A 21,735-nucleotide genomic window follows, 5' to 3' on the forward strand; every position below is an offset into this window, starting at 1 on the left:
GCCTTAATAGCTTTTGAAACTTTCAGTTTTTGAAATTTTCTGTTAAAATTCCAAGGTGCCGTCCAGCCAAACCAATATGAATTCTTAAGTCTCTTTGATTTAAGTAGCTCTGCTCTCCTGTTGAAATCGCTGGCAATTTAAAAGGGCCCAACACCCCTATGTTTCCATGGGGGGAAGTAGAATCCAAAATGCTCATTTATTTTGTTTTTTTTCGCGTGAGATACAACAGTCGAGACAATGTGCATAATAACAATTTTGCACAAATTATTTCCTACAGAAATAGCAATGGGCTAAAAAGAGAGAGTTGAGGTTTGTAGCCCACTGTTGACTTGTACCAACAGTGAATTTGCTCCTCCAAATGTTTCATGGACCTTAAGGGCTTATACATGTGGCTGTGTAATGTGAATTATAAATCTTGTGTCATTTTTACTGGGTGAACGGAAATGGCTATAATGAACTAAGTAAGCTACCATAAAAGTTAGCTTTTTTTTGCGGGGGCGGGGTGTTGTATTACTGAAAAATACAGAGCACAGATATGCTTTATAGCATGTTCAGTGTAAGAATATACATTTCCATGGCCCTACATCTATGAATGTTATTTACTTGGCTTTTCCTGCAGACACAGAAGCACTGATTTTCTTCCACACCATGCCTGAGATAGCGCCTGTTGGTCCCCTGATGTTCTGTTTCCTACATAGCTGCTGCTTTCAATTTACTTTGGCAATATACTGTGTGTGACTTATAGTTAGGTAGCAACCTTTGGTTGTTATTGAAGCAATATGTTTTCGGTTCAGAAAGTTGGCTTTATTGCACAATTCCTAACAGATGTGCATTTCCAGACATCTGGTCGGAGTTTGTTTTACAACCTGGTCATAACCCCCCCCCCAAACCCCCCTCAAAAACAAAAACCAGGACCATAATCCAACAAAGGGTTAAGCAAGCTTCAAGCACACTTATAACTCTGTGTTGGATTGGGGCCAGTTGGTTATATTCTGGTGATGCTGAAGTATACAATGTTCTCATTACCCCTATGGCATCCAAAGCATATTATACATTAAATAAAAATAGTCTCTTTAAAGAGCTGCTTTTGGCAAATCCACTGGGTCCAGTGGGATTTTTATTTTTGAATTGCAGACCTCCAAAAAGAGATCAGAAAAGAGTATTGGTAACTGCTTGTAGAGAAACATGAGCCAAAGACCTTCTTGGGTGTGTACAATTAGTTGTACAATTCTTTGGATTCTGGCTTAAATAAAGAAATAAATCAGTGGACTCCTACAACATTGTGAAGTTATGCAGAATTGTGTGTTTTTTCTTGTTAAAAGCTTTCTTTTGTCAAAATCCCATTCAGAAACCAATTTTAATTTCCAAGACTTTAGGAAGGGATTATTATTATTATTATTAAATATTTAATACTAGCACCATTCCCACAAGTTCAGAAATTACCAGGATGTAGTTCTGATTGAAAGGCAGGATGAGCCCAGTTCAAATTTACTTCAGCAATGCAGTGGCCTCAAGGAAACTGCTGTTTTCTCAGCCTTGAATTTGTCTTAAGACAGGGATTTTGCAGGTGGACCACAGCCCCCATCATCCTTGACCATTGATTGGGCTGGCTGGGATGGGGGGCTGATGGGAGTTGGAGTCCAACCACAATTGGAGGGCCTCTTGTTTTCCTATCCTTGCTTTACAAGGATAAGAATACTAGACTGCCTTATAAAAGATTGCTGAGATTATGATTATTCGTGTGAAGGCATACTTCAAATACTTAAGTGTACTATGCAAATGCTAAATGCTATTATTTTCCCATTTCTTCGTTCCAGTTCTCACTCAGGTATCCAATATCTCCTTTCTTGAAGGAGTGCCAATTGTTCCCTGGTTATTGGGAAATCGAAAGAATGACAGCTTTTTGCATTACCTGTAATAGGAACGATAGCACATGCATTCTTTCTAAGTTTTGCTGCGGGCTTTTTGGAATAATTCTCACAGCTGTTATTAAGAGGGGGCACTATGAATTTCCAGGCATGTTTTTTGCTTCCAAGGCTAGGTTTGGGGTTTTTATTGTTGTCGCTGAGACAAAATATATGTGAATGAGGCTAATTTTCTGATAGCCCTTGGTGTTGGAGGTAAAAATTGAAAATGCCATCAGAATCTAAATCTCCCAAGACATTAAAGTTTGCAAATGACCTGAGTTGTCTATTACATGGATCATGGCGATGGGCTCAGATGTTAGCTATTCCCAGCACATTAGTTATCTTCCTGTCATCTACGATGATAGAAAGAAGTGCATCTAAAAGACGAGTGTGTGTAGGAGAGACTATTTTATGAAAAGGAAACAGGTTAGGCGGGGGCAAGTGGTCAGTGTGAGGTTCTGTGGGGACAAGTAATTGACATATGCTTGCAATGATGTCAATGACAGAAACCTATTTCAGGCATTGAAACTCCAATGCAGAACAGCACCTGAGCAGAAAGCATAGTTGGACCTCGTAGTGGACCTCCAGCATCAGCACAAACAACCGAACTGTCTGCAGGGATGGATATTTTCCATGTGACCTGTAGCCCTAATCGGGCAGAATTACAAGTTGTGTGGAAGTCTGTCATTGTAGCTGTGCGTCCGCAGCAATACTATGGATGTCTGGCCAGTGATGGTGCTGTGTTCCTTGGTATAGCCAGTTGCTCTTCCTGTGTTGCTGCATGTGGGATCTCTGATGCATGGAGGCAACGAAGAACTAGGATCAACTCAAGCTGGGGAAGAAAAGTGGCCTATAAAATTATAATAAATAGAATTAAATACCAGGTTGGAACTATTAGTTCATCTGGAGACCAGTGTTAACTGGTAATGGTTCTGTAAGGTTTTAGGCAGAGGAGGACCTTGCATGTCACCTCAAACAGATCCTTTTGGCTGAAGATGTCAGGGACGGAATTCTGGACATGGCGAGTATTCAAAGCATGTTGAGTTAAGGCCATTCCTCAGTGTAGATTAGCTGTACGCACCCACTCAACACACTCTCTCTCTCTCTTTCTCAGATGGTAATATACAGTGGTACCTCGGGTTACATACGCTTCAGGTTACTGACACTTTAGGTTACAGACTCCACTAACCCAGAAATAGTACTCGGGTTAAGAACTTTGCTTCAGGATGAGAACAGAAAACGTGCTCCGGCGGCGCGGCAGCAGCAGGAGGCCCCATTAGCTAAAGTGGTGCTTCAGGTTAAGAACACTTTCAGGTTAAGAACGGACCTCCGGAACGAATTAAGTACTTAACCCGAGGTACCACTGTAGATTGTGTCCCACACATTTTTGTCTCCTTTCAGCTCCTTTCCGTTGAGAATACTTAGAATAGGGTTTTGTTCTCCTGCAAGGTGGTAGTTTGACATGGTTGCAGGTCCAAAAGTCAGCTGTAGGGGCAGAGGAGAGGAGGTTCAGAGAGCCATGGCTTTACAGTATCGTACTTTGAGCAGATGAGAACAAAAATAATGCACATATGTGGAGCAATTTCAGACCACCCTATAGTGTGAAGCCACGCCAGATCAAAGCCCTAGCATTAGACTCTGTAAGTCTAGGGCTGCCACTGCAGTTATGTAGCTGATAAAAGTGATTATTTTAGCCGTCTCCTGTTGATGCATGTTCAATTGTATACTTTCACCTTTCAACAAGACTCTGCCTTTACAGAAGGGAACAGTTGATCCTTCTAGCTGAGAACTACCATCTGCATCAAGCAGTGTTGTGGTGTAACTGTTTGGATGAGAAGGATTTTTGTGTGTGTGTGAATTCTAAAGCAGAATGCAATGTATTCTTCTGCATAGTGTTCAAGAAATTCATACAGCACTTTGGCCCATGCTTTAGGATCTGAACCTGGCAATATATTCTTCAGCTTAATTAAATGTGTTCAATCAATTCCTTTAAAAAATAAAAATGTGTGGTTTGTGCATGGCCTCTCCGTAACCACGAAAAGTAGTAATAATTGTTATTTTTCCTTTATTCATTATTTTTACCGAGAGTGGTTTCATGACAACTTATAGCAAAAAATATAGTACAAATACAACATACAGGTTTAAAACAGTAAACGAAACTAAAAGTGATCCCACACTAGGTTTCTCCCCGCCCCATTGTTCTAAAATCTCTCAAGAAATCATGACCGTCTTCTGATTCATATATAGCAAAACCAAAACATGTGCATTAGTCTTTAGTTATATTTTAAAAGGCATAAATAAATAACTACGAATAATTCTAGGACATTTAGTTCGTTGTAATTTTTTTTGTCCGTGTGAAAAGTTAAAACTGTCTTGTCACCCCTTCTGCCCTTGCTCTCCCCTTCTTCTGTTGCTTCCCTGTGTATATTTTTAGATCGGAAGCCTCTTGGGGCAGGGACCTGTCAAACTTGCTCTCTGTAAAGCACCATGTATATTAATAGCACTGTAGAAATCATAATAATCTCCTGTGCATGCCCTCTCCCAAAGCACAAAGCTAAACCGGACCCTAACAAAATTTGCACGGTGCTCAGAACTATAGGTTTGTTCGTTCAGTGGAAAGACTAGGTTGATGACATCCTTTCCATTATGATACAGTGGTACCTCAGGTTAAATACGCTTCAGGTTACAGACTCCGATAACCCAGAAATAGTACCTCAGGTTAAGAACTTTGCTTCAGGATGAGAACAGAAATTGTGCTCCGGCAGCGCAGCGGCAGCAGGAGGCCCCATTAGCTAAAGTGGTGCTTCAGGTTAAGAACAGTTTCAGGTTAAGAACAGACCTCCGGAACGAATTAAGTACTTAACCCGAGGTACCACTGTATAGCCCATCCAGGGACCAAGGATCTCTAGGGTAAGGGGTAGGCAAAGTGGTAATGTTGGACTCTCAGCTCCAGCCAATGCAGCTTAGTGGTCAAGGATGATGGGAGTTGCAGCCCATCAACATAAGGAAGGCACCATGTTGGCTGCCCCTGCTGTAGGGCATGTGCTATTTGTATGTATAGTGTGGTAGAACAGGCATTCATCACATTCATGGGTGATCCCCAAAATAAACAAAGGCTAGAATAACAGCTTAGGCTATGTGGAACTCCATGAACTTCACAAAGAGCCCCTAAATGGGTTGGAGCTTTTGTTAGGACCATGTTCCAGAACAAACCCTTTTGGACGGCTTTGGAATATAGCACATTGATATATGTCAGCTAAAAAATTGCTACGTGAGTAACATAAAGGCAAGCATATAAAGTGCCAGGACAGTATTTAATGTTCCATAAAAATAAAAAAACCTAGTGTGAGAGAACTTTTGAATAATCTGATGATATACCTGAGTTACAAGAGACCTTGTTTCTATATGCCACGACAGCTGCAAGAATTATGTTAGCACAAAATTGGAGATATACCTGAGTTACTGCACTGCTGAGTACAAAGAATTGATGCTATCAAATGCTGAGCAAGTTTTACAAACTCTAGTTGCAAAGCAATAATAAGAGAACTTTGCATTGCTTACCAGGCGATCCCTGGCTTAGCATTCTGAAGTCCCTTTCGCAATCAATATTTTTCTGTGGTCCCTGCGTTGAAAGGCATTGTGTGGGCCAATGAATTTGGCCATTCTTACAAATAAGGATAACCACACATCTTACTAAGCTATCTAGAGGCAACATAACTGAACGCCTCAACAGCACTAGCACCTTATCTGGGAGCAGGGATTTTGAACATTAACAGAGAATGGGCATGCACAGACTGCAGTGTTGCATGTTAATCAAACCCAACAAAGAAAGACCCTGAGTTGGAAATTATGTGCTTCCGATGTGTAGATCATACACATATGAGTCTGCAGCCAACAACAGCTTATCATTGCTCTTAATTTACTGCCCATACATGTAGTGATTTATTTATCTATGTAGATATAGATATGCAGATATTTTTGTTGTTGCTGAGTAGGCGTGTTCAGACATTCACTTTGCACACTTAATTCACTTATTGTGAACATGCATTTCTTTTACTAGTCCTTCTCTACTAGCGACATCCTTTGTGCTTCATTAAAAGAGTTTCAGACCCATAAAAGTGTTACGGCAAGAACAATTGAAAAATGAGTATCTGCTTACATCGTCTTTTGTTCAGCTCTTTTGGAGCTTCGGGATACAAAATACAGATGATTACAGAGTATTATCCAAAAAACTGATTTCAAGTCACTCTTTTTTTACACACAAAAAGCATTTCACAGACCTACTAGAAAGATAGCCAAACACAGCTGTGAGGTTGGTTACAACACAGACGTCTGTTGAAACAACATAGTTAATAAGATGCAAACTGTAAAGAAGGAAATTAATTTTGTATAGTTAAAAAAAAAGACAGTTTATGCTAAAAAGTCTATTTGGCATATTAAATTATTACAATATATTTATTTGCCCTTTTTGTCATTAACATATTCCAGGACTAATTATTTAATCAATTCATTCCAAGCTACAAGGAGCAACACATTTTGCTACTGTAATGACCTTACAGTGTATTCGTATTTTGTTGGCACTGTTTCACAGAGCTGAATTTTTGACTTTAAAGTGCTCCATTTTAGCAAGGAATACCTAAAAGGACAGCGAATGTTTTGTTTTGTTTTGGGGCTTGTGAATGTTGGTATTGCAGTATCTCATATTAGAGACAGCCATTCTTAAATTCAGCCATAATCCATACCTATGTGGCTATGATTTGATTTGGCTGCTTGATAGGTTAAGAACCACGACCCCAGTCTAGCAACTCTGGTGCTGAATGCTAAGTTGCTCAAATGCCTTGTACAGGTATTGTTCAGGATTTCATACGTGTGTATTATCAGCCACGCGTCACGAGTCACATTCCCATTGCCATCCAATGGAAGAGAGCCAGTGTGGTGCAGTGGTTAAGAGCGGTAGTCTCGTAATCTGGGGAACCGGGTTTGAGTCTCCGCTCCTCCACATGCAGCTGCTGGGTGACCTTGGGCCAGTCATACTTCTTTGAAGTCTCTCAGCCCCACTCACCTCACAGAGTGTTTGTTGTGGGGGAGGAAGGGAAAGGAGAATGTTAGCTGCTTTGAGACTCCTTAAAAAGGGAGTGAAAGGCGGGATATCAAATCCAAACTCCTCCTCCTCCTCTTCTTCTTCTTCTTCTTCTTCTTCTTCTTCTTCTTCTTGGATTTTGGATTATTATTTTTTTGCAGTGGGACCCAGCCCCAATTTTACTGGCAGTTTTCTGGATTTTAGATCATATCTGGCAGCTGTGTGAGAAGAAGACCCCTGTGCAACATTGCAGTGGCCAATATGCGCAAGCACATGTAATAGATCTTGTGACACAAATATAGAAGGGTTGTTAGATACTAATCTGCAGTATGACTAGCACATCTGAAGTTTTGCCAGGGAATCGAATCAGTGCTCACAGGGATGCCAATAAAAGCCTGCTAGTTATTTTGTAACTGTACTTTTTCTTCCCAGTTTTCTTGCCCCTTTAGTGCAGTAATATTTGAGAACTGAAAGTCTTAACAATGCCATACTTCAAGCCCACCACAGTAGAATGCTACAAAATCCGTAAGACAATGTCTAAGTAACAGTCGTACTTTAGTTTTCGAACAGCTTAGTTCTCGAATGTTTCGGCTCCTGAACGCCGCAAACCCGGAAGTAAGTTTTCCGGTTTGCGAACTTTTTTTGGAAGCCAAACATCCAGCGGGGCTTCTGCGGCTTCCGATTGGCTGCAGGAGCTTCCTGCAGCCAATCAGAAGCCGCGCTTTGGTTTCCAAATGTTTTGGAAGTCGAACAGACTTCCAGAATGGATTCCGTTCAACTTCCAAGGTACGACTGTATTGCTGCTGTTTGACACCTCATAAAATAATGGCCCTGTTGGGAGGAATAATAAGATATATGCTTCCCATGACATGACCAGTCACAAGGAATCAAAATCCAACTTGGCAAAATTTGCAGTTAAAAAGTCTTCCAAGATTCAAGTGGAATAAGGACAGAGAGGAAATGAAGACGTGGATCTGCCAAAATGACACGAAAAAGCCCAGCATGCCAGTTCTTGCAACGAATGCCCATATATAACTTGTATCTTCCTTTATCCAATCTCCCACCTGTAGCTTCTGTCTCCTTTTACTGATGTTCTGAAAAGAGCAAGTAGCAAAACTGCTTCAGAAGCAGAAATAATGGCTGTCAGTTTTTACTGCGATCCTACTTGCACTGGAAAAGGGATTCTTTTAAAAACGGGTGAATTAAAAGATTCGTGAAATAAAGGCATGTTGTAACAGCCCACGGCTAAATTCAATAAATGTGACTTGACTTATAAATTGAAAGCAACAACAGCAGCAGCAGCAACAACCTAAATAGAAACAGCTGGCTGTTGGACCATTAAATGAGTGAAGTAATTTACAGCTAAACTGTAGACAGTGGGTAGAATTGTTGATAAAAGAGGGCTGATCACTACCTGCAGCTGGCTGAGCCTTTAACAGTATTTCTTTGTTCACTGCTTCTCACTGGCTGACCCGTACGAAGCTTTAATGATAAATGAATCAAATTTGCCATGTCCTTTTGCTTGATCTGGAAGCCGAGTGACTGTTTTTACTATTAAACTGTTAGTTCTTACATGCTCCGGGTAAGGTTCATATAGATGAACGTAGGTCGTTAGCCATTGAACTTCATGGTTCTAGATTTTTGCTTTTCGGGTTGCTGAGTGCAGAGCTCTGCGTAATCCCCCAATGGTTTTGCTTTTTTGTTTTTAATTCAATGCTCACAGAGGGAGCTGTTTTTATCAAAACGTTAGCAGTCTGCAAGATGGTTGGAAAATAGCCAAACAGTAATTCTCATAAAATCAGGGGAGGGGAGTAATGGTGGCGACACAGTAGTGTTGGTGCTGACCTTTAAAGCCCTAAATGGCCTTGGCCCATTATACCTGAAGGAGCATCTCCACCCCCATCATTCAGCCCGGACACTGAGGTCCAGCTCCAAGGGTCTTCTGGCAGTTTCCCCACTGTGAGATGTGAGGTTACAGGAAACCAGGCAGAGGGCCTACTTGGTGGTGGTGCCTGCCCTGTGGAATGCCCTCCCGTCAGATGTCAAGGAAATAAACAACTATCTGACTTTTAGAAGACATCTGAAGGCAGCCCTGTTTAGGGAAGTTTTTAATGTTTGACCTTTTATTGTGTTTTAATATCCTGGTGGAAGCCGCCCAGAATGGCAGGGGAAACCCAACCAGATGGGTGGGGTGTAAATAATTAAATTATTATTATTACTTTAAATACTTGAAAGGCAGTCACCTAGAAGACTTGTTCTCTACTGCCCCAGATGGCAGGATTTTATATATAATATGATTAAGTTACAGCAGATTCCAGCTGAGCATTTAGCAGAAACATCTTGGCAGTGAGAGAAGTTTATCAATGGAACCAAGGGTCTAAGGCAGCGGTTCTCAACCTGTGGGTCCCCAGATGTTGTTGGACTACAACTCCCATCATCCCTGAGCTTTGGCTCAGCGATGATGGGATTTGTAGTCTAACAACATCTGGGGACCCACAGGTTGAGAAAGGCTGGTCTAAGGGGTGGTGGGTTGCCCCTCGCTAGTGGTCTTCAGACAGATGCTGGAAAGTCAGGTTGAAGATCCTGTGAGCTCTTAGCCTCCAGCATCAAACAAAGAGTTGGATTAGACCATAAACTATCCTCCGGTCCTATATTCTGTGGCCACACTTGCACCATACATTTAAAGCACAATTATATCACTGTTGCAATCATGGCTTTCCCTCAAAGGATCCTGGGAACTGTAGTTTGTTAAGGATGCTGGGAGTTGCTAGTAAAGGTAAAGGGACCCCTGACCATTAGGTCCAGTCGTGACCGACTCTGGGGTTGCAGCGCTCATCTCACTTTATTGGCCAAGGGAGCCGCCGTACAGCTTCCGGGTCATGTGGCCAGCATGACTTAGCCGCTTCTGGCGAATCAGAGCAGCGCATGGAAACGCCATTTACCTTCCTGCCGGATACCTATTTATCTACTTGCACCTTGACGTACTTTCGAACTGCTAGGTTGGCAGGAGCAGGGACCTCACCCCGTTGCGGGGATTCAAACCACTGACCTTCTGATCGGCAAGTCCTAGGCTCTGTGGTTTAACCCACAGCGCCAGCTGGGAGTTGCTAGGAGGCCCCCATTCCCTTCCTAGAACTACAGTTTACAGAGTTCGGTTGGGTTTGATTTCATTTAATATTTGCTTTCCTCTTTTTCCAACAACAAAGTTGAGCTCAAAATGTCTCAAAATGATGATATTAACATTTCAGTAGAAATCAAAATAAATAAAAATATTGTCCAGTAGCACCTTAGAGACCAACTAAGTTTGTTCTTGGTATGAGCTTTCGTGTGCATGCACACTTCTTCAGGAACCATTGTCATCATTCTAACCATACCAAAAGCACAATAGTGTATAAATAAGGCAAAAAACTAACAAATCTATCAAACAGTAACATTCAGTACATGATTCAAAATATCAGAAATGACTGCTGAGCACCACCCTTTCCCTGAGTGCAAGAAGGTTTGATAGTTAAACCACCCTGGGAATTGTAACTCTGTGACAGGAATGGGGGTCTCCTAACAACTCTCAGCACCCCTAACAATGTACGTTTCCCAAGATGGTTGTATGGTTTGGATTCAATCAAATAATAGGAAATCAGAGCTTGGAAAGTTTATTTCAAAAGGAACTAGTTCTAGTTCAACTTTAAAAAGAAATTTCAGTTCAAGTTTATCCCTTTACAAAATGAGCTAGTTTGTGTGAGGAGTTTACAGTCAAGTAAACTTTGCCCTGATCTAAACACACACAGATTGGATAGGGACTGACCATTCACTTACATGTGCAAAGCACTTTCTGATACGGAAGTGAAAAATAAAATTCCTCCTTGTGAAGAAGGTTGTGTTTTGTTCAAGTAACTCTTTAAAGGGTTCACTGGAGCAGCTGTGATGTCAGGTACCTTTTATTTTTAAAACATTGAGCCTACTTCCTAGGAGTAAGTCCCATTGAATTTACTGGGGATAACGTTTGTGTGATGTGTAGGATTGTACTAGTAATGTCTCAGAACAGTGGGACTGTATTCCTGCTTATCAGAAATTCTCATATATCACTGTGCAAACAGTAAATAACTGGAAGACTTCTAAATGAGGGAGATGCTACAAAAACTCAAAGATGTCATTAGGCGGTCAGTTTATTTTATTTTATGATTATATTGGATCTGAACGAATGCAACAAAATGATTAGAAAACATAAACCTCATAGCTAAATCAGCGTAATAATTACTGCAGTGAAAACAGTGTGCCAGAAAGGAGAGACTGATAGATTGGTTTGGCTAATTTGCAATTTAAAAGAAAACCTTACTAGTACAAATAGTGAGTTCATGATATACTGAGAGGCTTTGATGCGCTGAAATACTTCTGTTTATTCAAAATGAAATATAATGTAGTCTTGCTACCCGTAGGAAGCCCACACGTCCTGCTGTTATATCTAATTTTTTATTTTCTTTTTTTGGCATGGTTGCAGTGGGCAATGTTCAATTATTCATGCTTTAGAAAATATAGCTGTAACCCTGCCAATACTCACACCAAATGAGGGCATAAATCAAGAAGTGAGAAAAATATCCCTGAGGTTGCAGTCCTAGTAAGTACCGTAAGTAAGGCTGTGTACATGCGGCATTTTATTCTAGATCCAATGCACATGCAGGACATCCTTTTTTCCACATAGTCCGCACACAAACTCGATCAGAGTTTTCCAAACTAGGGTCTCCAACTGTTGTTGGACTACAACTCCCATCATTCCTAGCTTAGAAGGACCAGTAGTCAGGGATGATGGGAGTTGTAGTCCAACAACAGTTGGAGACCACATTTGGGAAAGCCTGGTCTAGAATCTTCTGCATCTTTTTTTGTACTTTTTGAGAAATTGGTTTCCTTCCAAAAATAAAAAGCTCAGTGTGGATTCCACATTACCCCACAGTGTACCAATTTTGGCAGTCCTGGAAGCAGAGAAGATGTAACTGCATCTGCCCAGTGAAGTTGTGGGTGGGTGTATACCAAGACTGCCATCACCATTTCCTTCTTCCTTTACCTAGGGCGCATGTGCAGGGCATAAAAGTGATCAAAGGGAGAGTTTTTAAGCACATCACAAGAAACTACACCCACTCTTGTGGGTGTCAGGATCTAGAACCAACCTAGATTTTAAGTAGCATTTTGAGGACAAGCATGAATGATTCCAAACTGATAAAAGCTTTTTTTTTTTTTTTTGCTACAAATGGGTTAATATATACATAGCCTGAGTCCTCTTAAAAACTCAGTGGGACTTCTGTGTAAAAGTTCGCAGGACTAGGGGTGTAAAGTAAGAATTTATATAAGTACTTGTGGGGGGTCAGGAAAAGTTTCTAGAAGAAACAGCCCTGCTGTCAAAGGCAGCAATACTGGTCTTCTAGAATATATACTGTGTATGCCTTAGTATCTGACGTTCTAGAGAGACTAAGGGACTCGGAATTCTTGGCAATGAATTCTGAGGCGATATTGACTCAAACCTGTGCTTTAAGTTTGCTGACCCTTTGCGAATGGGTTCTGCAGCATGTCCTGTCAGCTTTCTGAAAGGTGCCAGAGTAATGGGAAGAGGAAAATGAAACCACAATGTAGCTCTCCATTTATCAGTATTTTCTCCATTATGTACATGATCAGTGAAGAAGTGGTTCAGTTGCCAGGGAATAACCACTGTTACACAGAGATCTTTGGAATGATACGGCTGACTGGAACCTTCATAAAACGGTATAATCTGAGGATTTAAGGGAACTTAAATGCCTTCTGGGCCCGCTGGGTATCTGCAGAGAAGCAGAGACCTAGGAACAGTGTAGATGCTACATCAGAACTCAAGCAATCTGCAAGTCAATCTGACTTGAATTGATTTTTATAAGTGAGCAACATTACATCAATCGGGAAATCTCAACCATTACTGTCATGTTTCCACTGATTAGATCCTTCTAATTTCACTGGTAGAACATGACTTTGCTGAGTAGAACACCTTTTACATACCGATCGCTGGTTGGGAGAGATGTCTTTCTAATTATAGTGCCTGGGCTTCTTTTAATCTAATAAACCCACTGTTGCTTTTAACAGCACCGTGAAACTAGCTTGTCTCTTTGCAGTTGTCGCTATATATGTTAGGAAAATAAATTAAGTAAGGCTTATCAGTTTCTTTCCTTTTCTGAATCCACGCCTCAGTTTTGCTAGGGACCTAATAGCAGCATTCCATGGACTTCAGTGAGGTGGCCAAAAGTTAAGCAAGTGATAGGCAGTTAATTGAATAACTACAGTAGGCAGGATCATCTAGTCTAGGGTTTCCCCTAACGTGGGGGTCTCCAGCTGTTTTTGGACTACAACTCCCATCATCCATAGTCATCAGGGATGATGGGAATTGTAGTCCAAAAACAGCTGGAGACCCAAGTTTGGGAAGCCCTGATCTAGTCCAACGCCCTACAAGGCAGGGATATGCAGATGTCCCATATGGGGATCAAACTTACCCAGGCTGTTTAATTGATTTTAATACTGTATTTTAAATTGTTGTAACCCACTCTTGGACCTCATGGTGTGAAGGGCAGATAAAGAATATGATAAATAGTAATAAATGAATGAATGAATAAATAAATAAATAAAACAGTGGTACCTCAGGTTACATATGCTTCAGGTTACAGACTCCACTAACCCAGAAATATTACCTCGGGTTAAGAACTTTGCTTCAGGATGGGAACAGAAATCGTGCAGCGGCGGTGTGGTGGCAGCAGGAGGCCCCATTAGCTAAAGTGGTGCTTCAGGTTAAGAACAGTTTCAGGTTAAGAACGGACCTCCGGAACGAATTAAGTACTTAACCCGAGGTACCACTGTAATAATAATGTGGGCAGAGCAAATGCGTTTCTGTACCTCTTGCCCCCAATACACACACCTCTTCAATCTTCATCTAGGCATGCAAGAGATGTTATCACAGTTCGGTGACATCTTCCAGCCAGGCAAAAGCCCTTTCTTTAGAAGTGTAGAGATCATGGTCAGTGAGGGGTGTGGGCTTGAGGAAAAAGGCATGGTTTGGTGGAAAGGCAAGATGGCTGAATAGAGAGGGCTGAAGTACCACATTTGCCCTGCAGGTCTGATGTTCCTGAACCTGCCCCTAAGTAGTCCTTCTCAATCTGGAAACTCCTGGCACAATAACTGGGTTAGCTTTCGATATCTCACATACAGATCTTTTAAAATTGTCCTCCTCTCTGCCTGTTGCACCTTGCGAATACAGCCGCGTGCCTCCATTTTCATTCATTGCCTTGTTAAGAGAGCGCACTCCTTTCCTTTCGACAACATGCCTGTGGCTTTCTAGATAGGGAATCTGGTATCCATAGCTGGCCCGGGTACTGAATAGTTCCCACTGTACAGGCTGCCAAAGAGCAGCTCCAATCGATGGCAATTGTGACGTTCGGTTTCTTTTCCGAGGGACACCTGTCCAACTCATTTCACGCTAGTCATCCAACAGCTATTAGGAGCAAATGACTGTTAGTGCAAAGAAGTGGTTGATTGTGGGCGGCTTCCAAACCCAAGCCAAGCATTCAGTGAGCAGAGCTGCTTAAAGCCTCTGATTCCATTAATGTTCCATACAGTCAGAGGAAAAGTCTCATTCTTAGTGATTTTGATACCACCGTGACTTATTTTTGAACTGCACGGAGTTTTGTTGGGCAGCTCATACTTCCTTGTTCACATGATGATGTGCATGATTTGGAATGATTATTTCTAAGGCTTCTTGTAAATGAAAGCATAACCTGGGAGCTGCCTTGTTTGAAGTGGTTACCTGAAGTTTAGCTTTCTGACACATGGTTTCTGCATTGTCTCAGCAGACTTGGGTTCTCAAACCTGTGTTGGCTGAGATAGCCTGACTGCAGGAACAGAGGATAGACTACACTAGCAAGGGAGGACCCGTGGGAGAAATGCTTATTCCCCCTTCATGCTCAACAATGGTCTCCTGTAAAAGGCCCCACTGAAATTAGCCCCTTCCCCAGGTGGGTTGGCTTTCAGCTAGGGAGGGGATTTTAAAAGCAGCTTGAGAGGAGACTTGGGTGGAATCTAGACACATAAAAAAAAGTTGTGAAAATGCTTTTTAAAAAAAAGGTTCCCCCAAAAATATGTTGAATTTACCATAGCTCACCATCGCCATCTAGTGTCATATTTGTATAATGCACTTTGCAACACACTTCAAATGTTTGCAGCTGAACCCATGCATTTAACAGGTGGGGATAAATCAGGGTTAGACATCCCCCTTCTTCCTGCTCATTCTTCCCCGTAATTGCCCCCATAACAGTCTTTGTATTTGCAAGGAAAAAATGAGGTCAGCAACCCTTTATTCCTTTTGTAATGTGTAGATTCACCCCTCAGATTAAATTTAAAACATCCATGTTGGGAATCAGGAGTTTTATTACGTTCCAAACATTGCTTAAAAGCATCCATATCATAACTATTTATGATATATATCATAACTTATTTAGGTTCTGATCCTGCACAAACTTACCGTCTATGGAACAATCACCCTCATGAGTTTTGCGCAGTCCCAACACTAACATCTTTTTGGCACCAGGCAATGACATCCCTTTCCCCCCCAAGAATTCAAGTGTTAATCTCCATGCTGCATGGTATTGATTTTGAAACATTTACCAGTATTGTATTTCATTTTGTAAGCTGCTATGTGACTTCCATGTAAAGCAACTAGTAAAGAGTACTAAGTCAAATCATCATCATTGAACTGTACTATTTTTGTTGAGCGGTCTGGGCTGCACTCAGTGGGACTTGCATCTGAGTAAGCATGCATAGGATCGCACAGCTAAAGGCTTTTTTTGTAGGAAAGTGGCTTTTCAATATTTGAAATATATATGTGAAATATTTGAAATAACAAAGCTTGAGCAGTTATCAATACCTTAATCAAGAGACAGTATTATATACCTATATTCGGGGGGGGGGGGGACGTGTTCTCTCCTTCTGTACATGTCTGTGTATTTCTCTTTTGTGAAGTGGATGACGAATATTTATCTTGCAATTTAGGCACAGGACTGGGAATCGGGAGACCAAAGTCTTGTTTATCTTTTGACGGCATGCAAATAGCTCACTCAGACATTCTGTTCTCCCATTAGTTTGTGTGTTCAAAATGGAAAGAGATATGTTTCAGGGCATTTTGGGACTTATTCAAAGCTTACTGAAGTTTACTTATCTTTTTGAGAGTATATATTCACCTTGTCTTCAGTGTATGATAGACAGATATGTGGCAAGCCTCAGATCTGTTCTGAGGTGTGTGTGGTAAGAATTCTCCATACCCTTCAGAATTACCGATGGAAATGTACAGGTTAAATGATAGAATAACACTTTATAGGGATTTAGGACAGCGCAGAGCTGCTTCCATGGAGTCTGGCTGCTGCCATGTCCCCCTACAGATTTTAAAATAACTTTTAAGGTCCGGTGCCTGAAAAAGCTGGTGATCGATAGCATATATTTTCCTTGTGCTATCCTCGACCCTTTCCTTTTCATTAGATAGAACATACTCGAAGTCTGATTTCTCACAACTCTTTGGTTGTTGTGGTCAAAATGCATCTACCTAAAAGAGATGTTTGTTGACAACTTGTGTGGCGTCTGGCTATAACGTCGTCAGTTTTTGCAAAACTTAATATTTCAATATATTCATTAAAAAGCGGTCAATTCCACTACTAATGGGCGTGAAAACAAAGCTTGTCTCCCAAATTCTAGTATTCGCTCAGTACAGCAAAATGGCACCATAGTATAACATATATTTTATTTAATGGGGCTATGCATCGCAGTTTAGGGCAGGAGTTACTTTTTGCTGCCTGTTCTTGTCATTGATAAATGTCAAGAGTTGATGTAACTGCAGATTACACTGAAGATGTGAAGTAAAATGAAACATGTGATAACAACAACAACAGTACAAAATATTGTAATCCATGAGGAAAGTTTGTACGTAATTGCTTTAATGACATCTACTGGTGATTGGTAGCTTTCCTGCCTCTTAATTAAAGAAACAATATCCATTATTTTTGGATATCAATTATCTTCTATGTGAGTTTTAATGCAAAACAATCGTCAGGCAGAGAGGATCCTGTTTCTGTCCTTAATTAACAGAAACACTGTGATGCTTCCTATTTTTAGAGACGGCAGCTGTGTCCGAGGCAGCCATTTTAGGTTTACTGGACATTGTGAAAGGTAATCATGGCTGCAATCCTATAAACATTTGCCTGGGAGCAAGCCCCATTGAAGTGAATGGTACTTCAGGGTGGGCATGCATAGGATTGAACCGTTCAGTTCATTAGAACATTTAATCCTTCCTACATGTTGGCATTGTTTACTTTGCATTCCCCCCCTCCCCCAAGTTGGATTTTAGATTTGGAGTAGACTAGAAAGGAGGTGAGAAGTCACAGACAGTTTTTCCTAAAGCCTGTGAATAAAATCTTAAAAGCTATTAGCAGCTCCATTCACTGAATCCGATTAAAGGAGGAGGATGCAGAAAGGTGCTTGGTTCTGTTGTGGGGTTGTTGGGGTTTTTTTTTTTTGGCGAAATGCTGGATTTGGGTAATATATGTCACTGTTCTTCATAGAATTCAGATCCGACCCAATTATACACAGGAAACTGGTCTCAGCGCGGTTGCTAACAGTAAACGCTACTGCCTAGAATGTCTTGTTCTTCCCCTATTCCCGCTCGGCTACTGGACAGACATGATCAGCACGTATGCTCTCTTGCACTTAGACTGGTAGAAAACAAAGATGCTTTGGGGCATTTTTTTTTTTTTTAATCTGCAAAACATCTGTACCGCTTTCTGCAAGCTGTGTCAGACATGGATATCTGAAGTGCTTGTCTGCAGCATCGCACACAGTGTTGTTGTGTTCCCCCCCCCTCCTTTCTTTCTTCTATCGCTTCTCAAGCTGTATTACACGTTATTAGACAGCAGCCGCTGCAGTCTGTCTGAACTGCCCGGCTGACATACGGGATGCTGGCAGCTCCCTTATTTGCCGGGGCCAAGCTCTGGTCAGAGGAAATAGGCTGAAAATGTGCAGGATGTGATTGTCAGGGACATGAAATTGATCTGTCAGTCACTGGGTAATTTAGATACAATGCACCAAACAAGAGGGAGGTGTGTGTGTGTGTGTGTGTGTGTGTGTGTGTGTGGTATGACAATAATGAGTAGGCGGGAGAGGGCGGAACAGCAGGTTGTCCAGAAGGGCAGCTTCAATTGCTTACAAGACAACCAGGACATAAATTGCTACACATATCTTCATTGACTTCCCACCGCTTCCCTGCGTCTTAAGCCGTTCCTTCCCACCCCACAGCCCAGAACGGTTCAAAAGAGGATTGCCTTAGACTAGAAAACAAGGTGGTTTTCATTGAGGACTCCTCTGTTGCATTTGGAGATGTTTGCCAAGGGGAACCTTATCTGCAATTGCAAACTGGAGACAGGCCTCCTGGATCCTAATCAGCCCACGCCAATTATCTCTGTGCTTGCTTAATTGGTGTAAACAATGCTGATTTGCAATAAATAAGCAGGAGCTGGCTTCAGCCGAGTCAGGTGTTTCTGTACGCTCTGCCTTCGTAAATAATCTTCTGCCAGCAAAGCACTTGTCGGTTGCAAAACCATTGCCGGCGTATGCTTTGGAGCCCCATCTCCACGGTCTGGGGATGCTGTGGTCTTATTTGCCCTATGGTGCATGTGAAGGGCTAGTCCCAGCCAAATGCATAGCGTGATGTGGCAGGGTGTTCTCTTCTGTGAGCTCAAGGTGCACGGGGGAAATCCAGTTGTGTTCCTGCAGGCATGCAAGGCACCTGCAGAACCTTGGCAAGAACCCTGCGGTTAGCTTTACGAGCGGTTGTCTTTGCAAGCGCCTAGCTCCGTTGGAAGCCTTATATGTTTTGGCAGGACCACGTTGCAGTCAGCCCTCCTTTCCGGAGGAGCCGACTGCTTGTAAAGGGTCGATTTCTTCTTCTGATGGCTTTGAAGACATAAGGGTACTATGGGAAACCTTTTCCGAATCAGACGAGCAGTGAGGGTCCTGAAGATAGTTCTGGCAGCTCTCCCCTCCCCAAAACAGAGTTGAAGCCTTATCACCCTCTGAGTACATTGCACAGTTTGTTAGCCTCTGCATCGTAGGTCATGTGGGACCACCGCTGCATTTGAAGCCCCTGTGCTCCTGCCATTCGGGGTGGAAAGTGGGCATCTGGGGCTCTTGTGGGGTTGGGCTGCACCAGCTCCAGACTGACACAGCAAATGAGCTCAGATTGGACCCTTCACCTGGCAATGGGCTCGTTGGCTGCCCAGTTGTGCCCCTGCCCCCATAGTGCCCTGTTTCAATGCATTTTGGACCTAACATGAGCACGTATCAATGGTGTTCCTCTCCGCCAGTAGAGAGTGGTGACTAAGGGCCTGCACTTCATCCTACGCCCCCTGCCATCGCCACCAGGGGCTTAGAAGTGCTTCCAAAGTTAGTTGAACTAAGGCTCCATTGAAATCAATGGGATAAGTTGGTCATTTTTTATTTTGAAGAGAAGTCAACTACCTTAGGTGGAATCCAAACCATTGTATGTATGCAAGCATATATCTAGCTATCTAGCTGTCTAGCTATCTAGCCAGCCAGACATTTTATACACAATATACACAATATTACCAGTTATGAGAAGGTTTATACTGGGGGAAAAAGTATTTTCTGAAGTTTTAAATGACAGATCTGCAAGGACTACTAGATGCCGGTTGGCTTCCGCTTGTGGATCTCTTTAAAAATCACATTGAGGAAAAGGTAACATTGGCAAAAAGAAAAAAGAGTCTTCAACATCATTTTTCAAAATGCAATAAACATAGGGCCTCATAATTCTAAAGTTTGCTGTTTTTGGAATACGTCGGCTTGATAATATCTTTGTCTAAACATTTTTCAGTCTCTTTCAGAAGACCAGGTGAAAGAGATTGCTCTTCAGGGAGTATCGTTGTCTTGTTTTGACAGTCAAAGCACAAAGACTCCACAATAAGAGAACATAAGCGTTTTATTTTTCTCCACAAGCAATGACATTTTCCAGACCCACCATTATCGCCTTGATCAATGCCCTGGAAGTAAATACAAAATATATTAAGTGCACAGTTAAAAAAATCCATTTGTTTTCTCTAGTAGGAAACCTTAAACTATATTGTTTTCTGTTAGATGATGTAATTTGGCCTTTTCACATTTCTCCCACATGCGTTCCACTTCAAGGGAGAATTAGAAGGCGTTCTTTTTAACCATCCCATTCCCCCACCCCACCCCACTGACTTTTCTTCATTCCTGCTGTAGTCCTCACCTAGAATCTCTGCTTCCTTTACCTCGTCACTGGTTACCAGAGCAACCACACTGCAACTCTGGTGCCAAGACGTAATCTCACAAAAGCTACCTTAGCACAGATCTTGTCAGGTGCCGAATCTTATTTTAAATACTGAATGCTGATAGTGTTGGAATTGGGATAAAATTCCAACCCCTTGCATGTAAAAATTTGCATGCATTGTGCCATAATGATGAGCAGAGTACCTCGCATGATGTACCTGCCACTTCATCTCCTTTGTACGCGTGTTAATCACAGATTACATGAATGTTAATTTCAGCAGTGTTTAGACCATAGCTTATCATCACAGGAATAGGCCATGCGTCAACTCGGACTTGCAAACTCCTCCACGCTTCTTGCCTTCCAGTTCAGCTCCAGCCTTTCCAATTTTTATTATTATTAACCATGGCTTATTGTGTGGTCCAAATCCAATAAACTGTGGTTAATGTAAATTGTGGTTTGTTTGACATAAACCAACATCAAACCATGGTTTATGATGTCGACTTTTTTCAATGTATGTTAGCCGTCTCGCGGAGGTGGGGAGCAGGGAGGTGTTTTTAAAAGGTGGGATGCAAATTATTCAAATGAACCAAGAAGACCCTGAATATCTTCTAAACTGATGCTCTGCTAATTGCCTTAATTTCTATATTTATCCTCAGCTACAGCCCCAGTCTAGTAGTACAACTTATACTAACTTCCAGACCACACGTGGAAGGAGTTTTGTGGGGGTGTAGTCACAATTACAGACATAAAGCCATATTAGTAGCCTGGGGCATGAAAAACAATTTATAGAGTTTTAAGCCCCTTACAAATTCTCTCTTGTCTCCCTACTTTATGGTTTATGGCTATCATTTTATCAGTTACAATTTATTATTTATATAGTGCCATCTGGATCCATTGTACTTTCCAAAGTAAAAGAGGAGAGGTTTGTGCCAATTGGCAGAAGGAAGGAAAGGGGGGCAAGATTGGGGGGTTGGGGGTTGGCATGCATTTATTTGTGTTACAGAGCCTTAGGTATGATACAAAGGGGTTGTCCCCAAGGTTTCCCAGGGAACAGAGAGGTGCAGCACATTTCTAAACAAAACCACCTGAGAAGTCTTCTTTCTGCTTAGAGAAATCTAATAGAATCTTTGCAATGCCAAGACTTCAGTGATTGGTCAAAGGCTTTTCTCCTCCCAAATTAGACATCCTCCCTCCCTCCCTCCTCCACGGTCTACAAAGAATTTAACAACTGAGGCTCATGCGTTGTTTCCTCCCCCCCCCCCCCCCGTGCCCTTCAGCTGAAATTGATTTGAACAAATTAAATTACATGCCAACACGCCCACACGATTACCGCTAGAGCACAGCTAGAACGGTGTCTTTCTTTGGGGGGCGACTGCAATAACATTATGCTTGGTGGAGCTGTG

General features: G+C 41.9%; 1 protein-coding gene and 1 long non-coding RNA gene across 51 annotated transcripts in view; one reads left to right on the forward strand and one right to left on the reverse strand.

Moving 5' to 3' along the window:
• Positions 1 to 21,735, forward strand: part of MBNL1 (muscleblind like splicing regulator 1) — a 179,068-nt gene that overhangs the window by 85,973 nt on the left and 71,360 nt on the right. The gene's annotated exons all lie outside the window — the stretch shown is intronic.
• On the reverse strand, positions 3,274 to 5,990 carry LOC310707566. Its single transcript, XR_014526586.1, has 2 exons — positions 5,362 to 5,990; positions 3,274 to 5,285 (listed from the first exon to the last, which is right to left on the reverse strand). It is a non-coding gene; the product is annotated as an uncharacterized lncRNA (long non-coding RNA).

The sequence above is a fragment of the Podarcis liolepis genome, assembly GCF_965112155.1.
Source record: "Podarcis liolepis genome assembly, chromosome: 5".
Classification (NCBI taxonomy): Eukaryota; Metazoa; Chordata; class Lepidosauria; order Squamata; family Lacertidae; genus Podarcis; species Podarcis liolepis.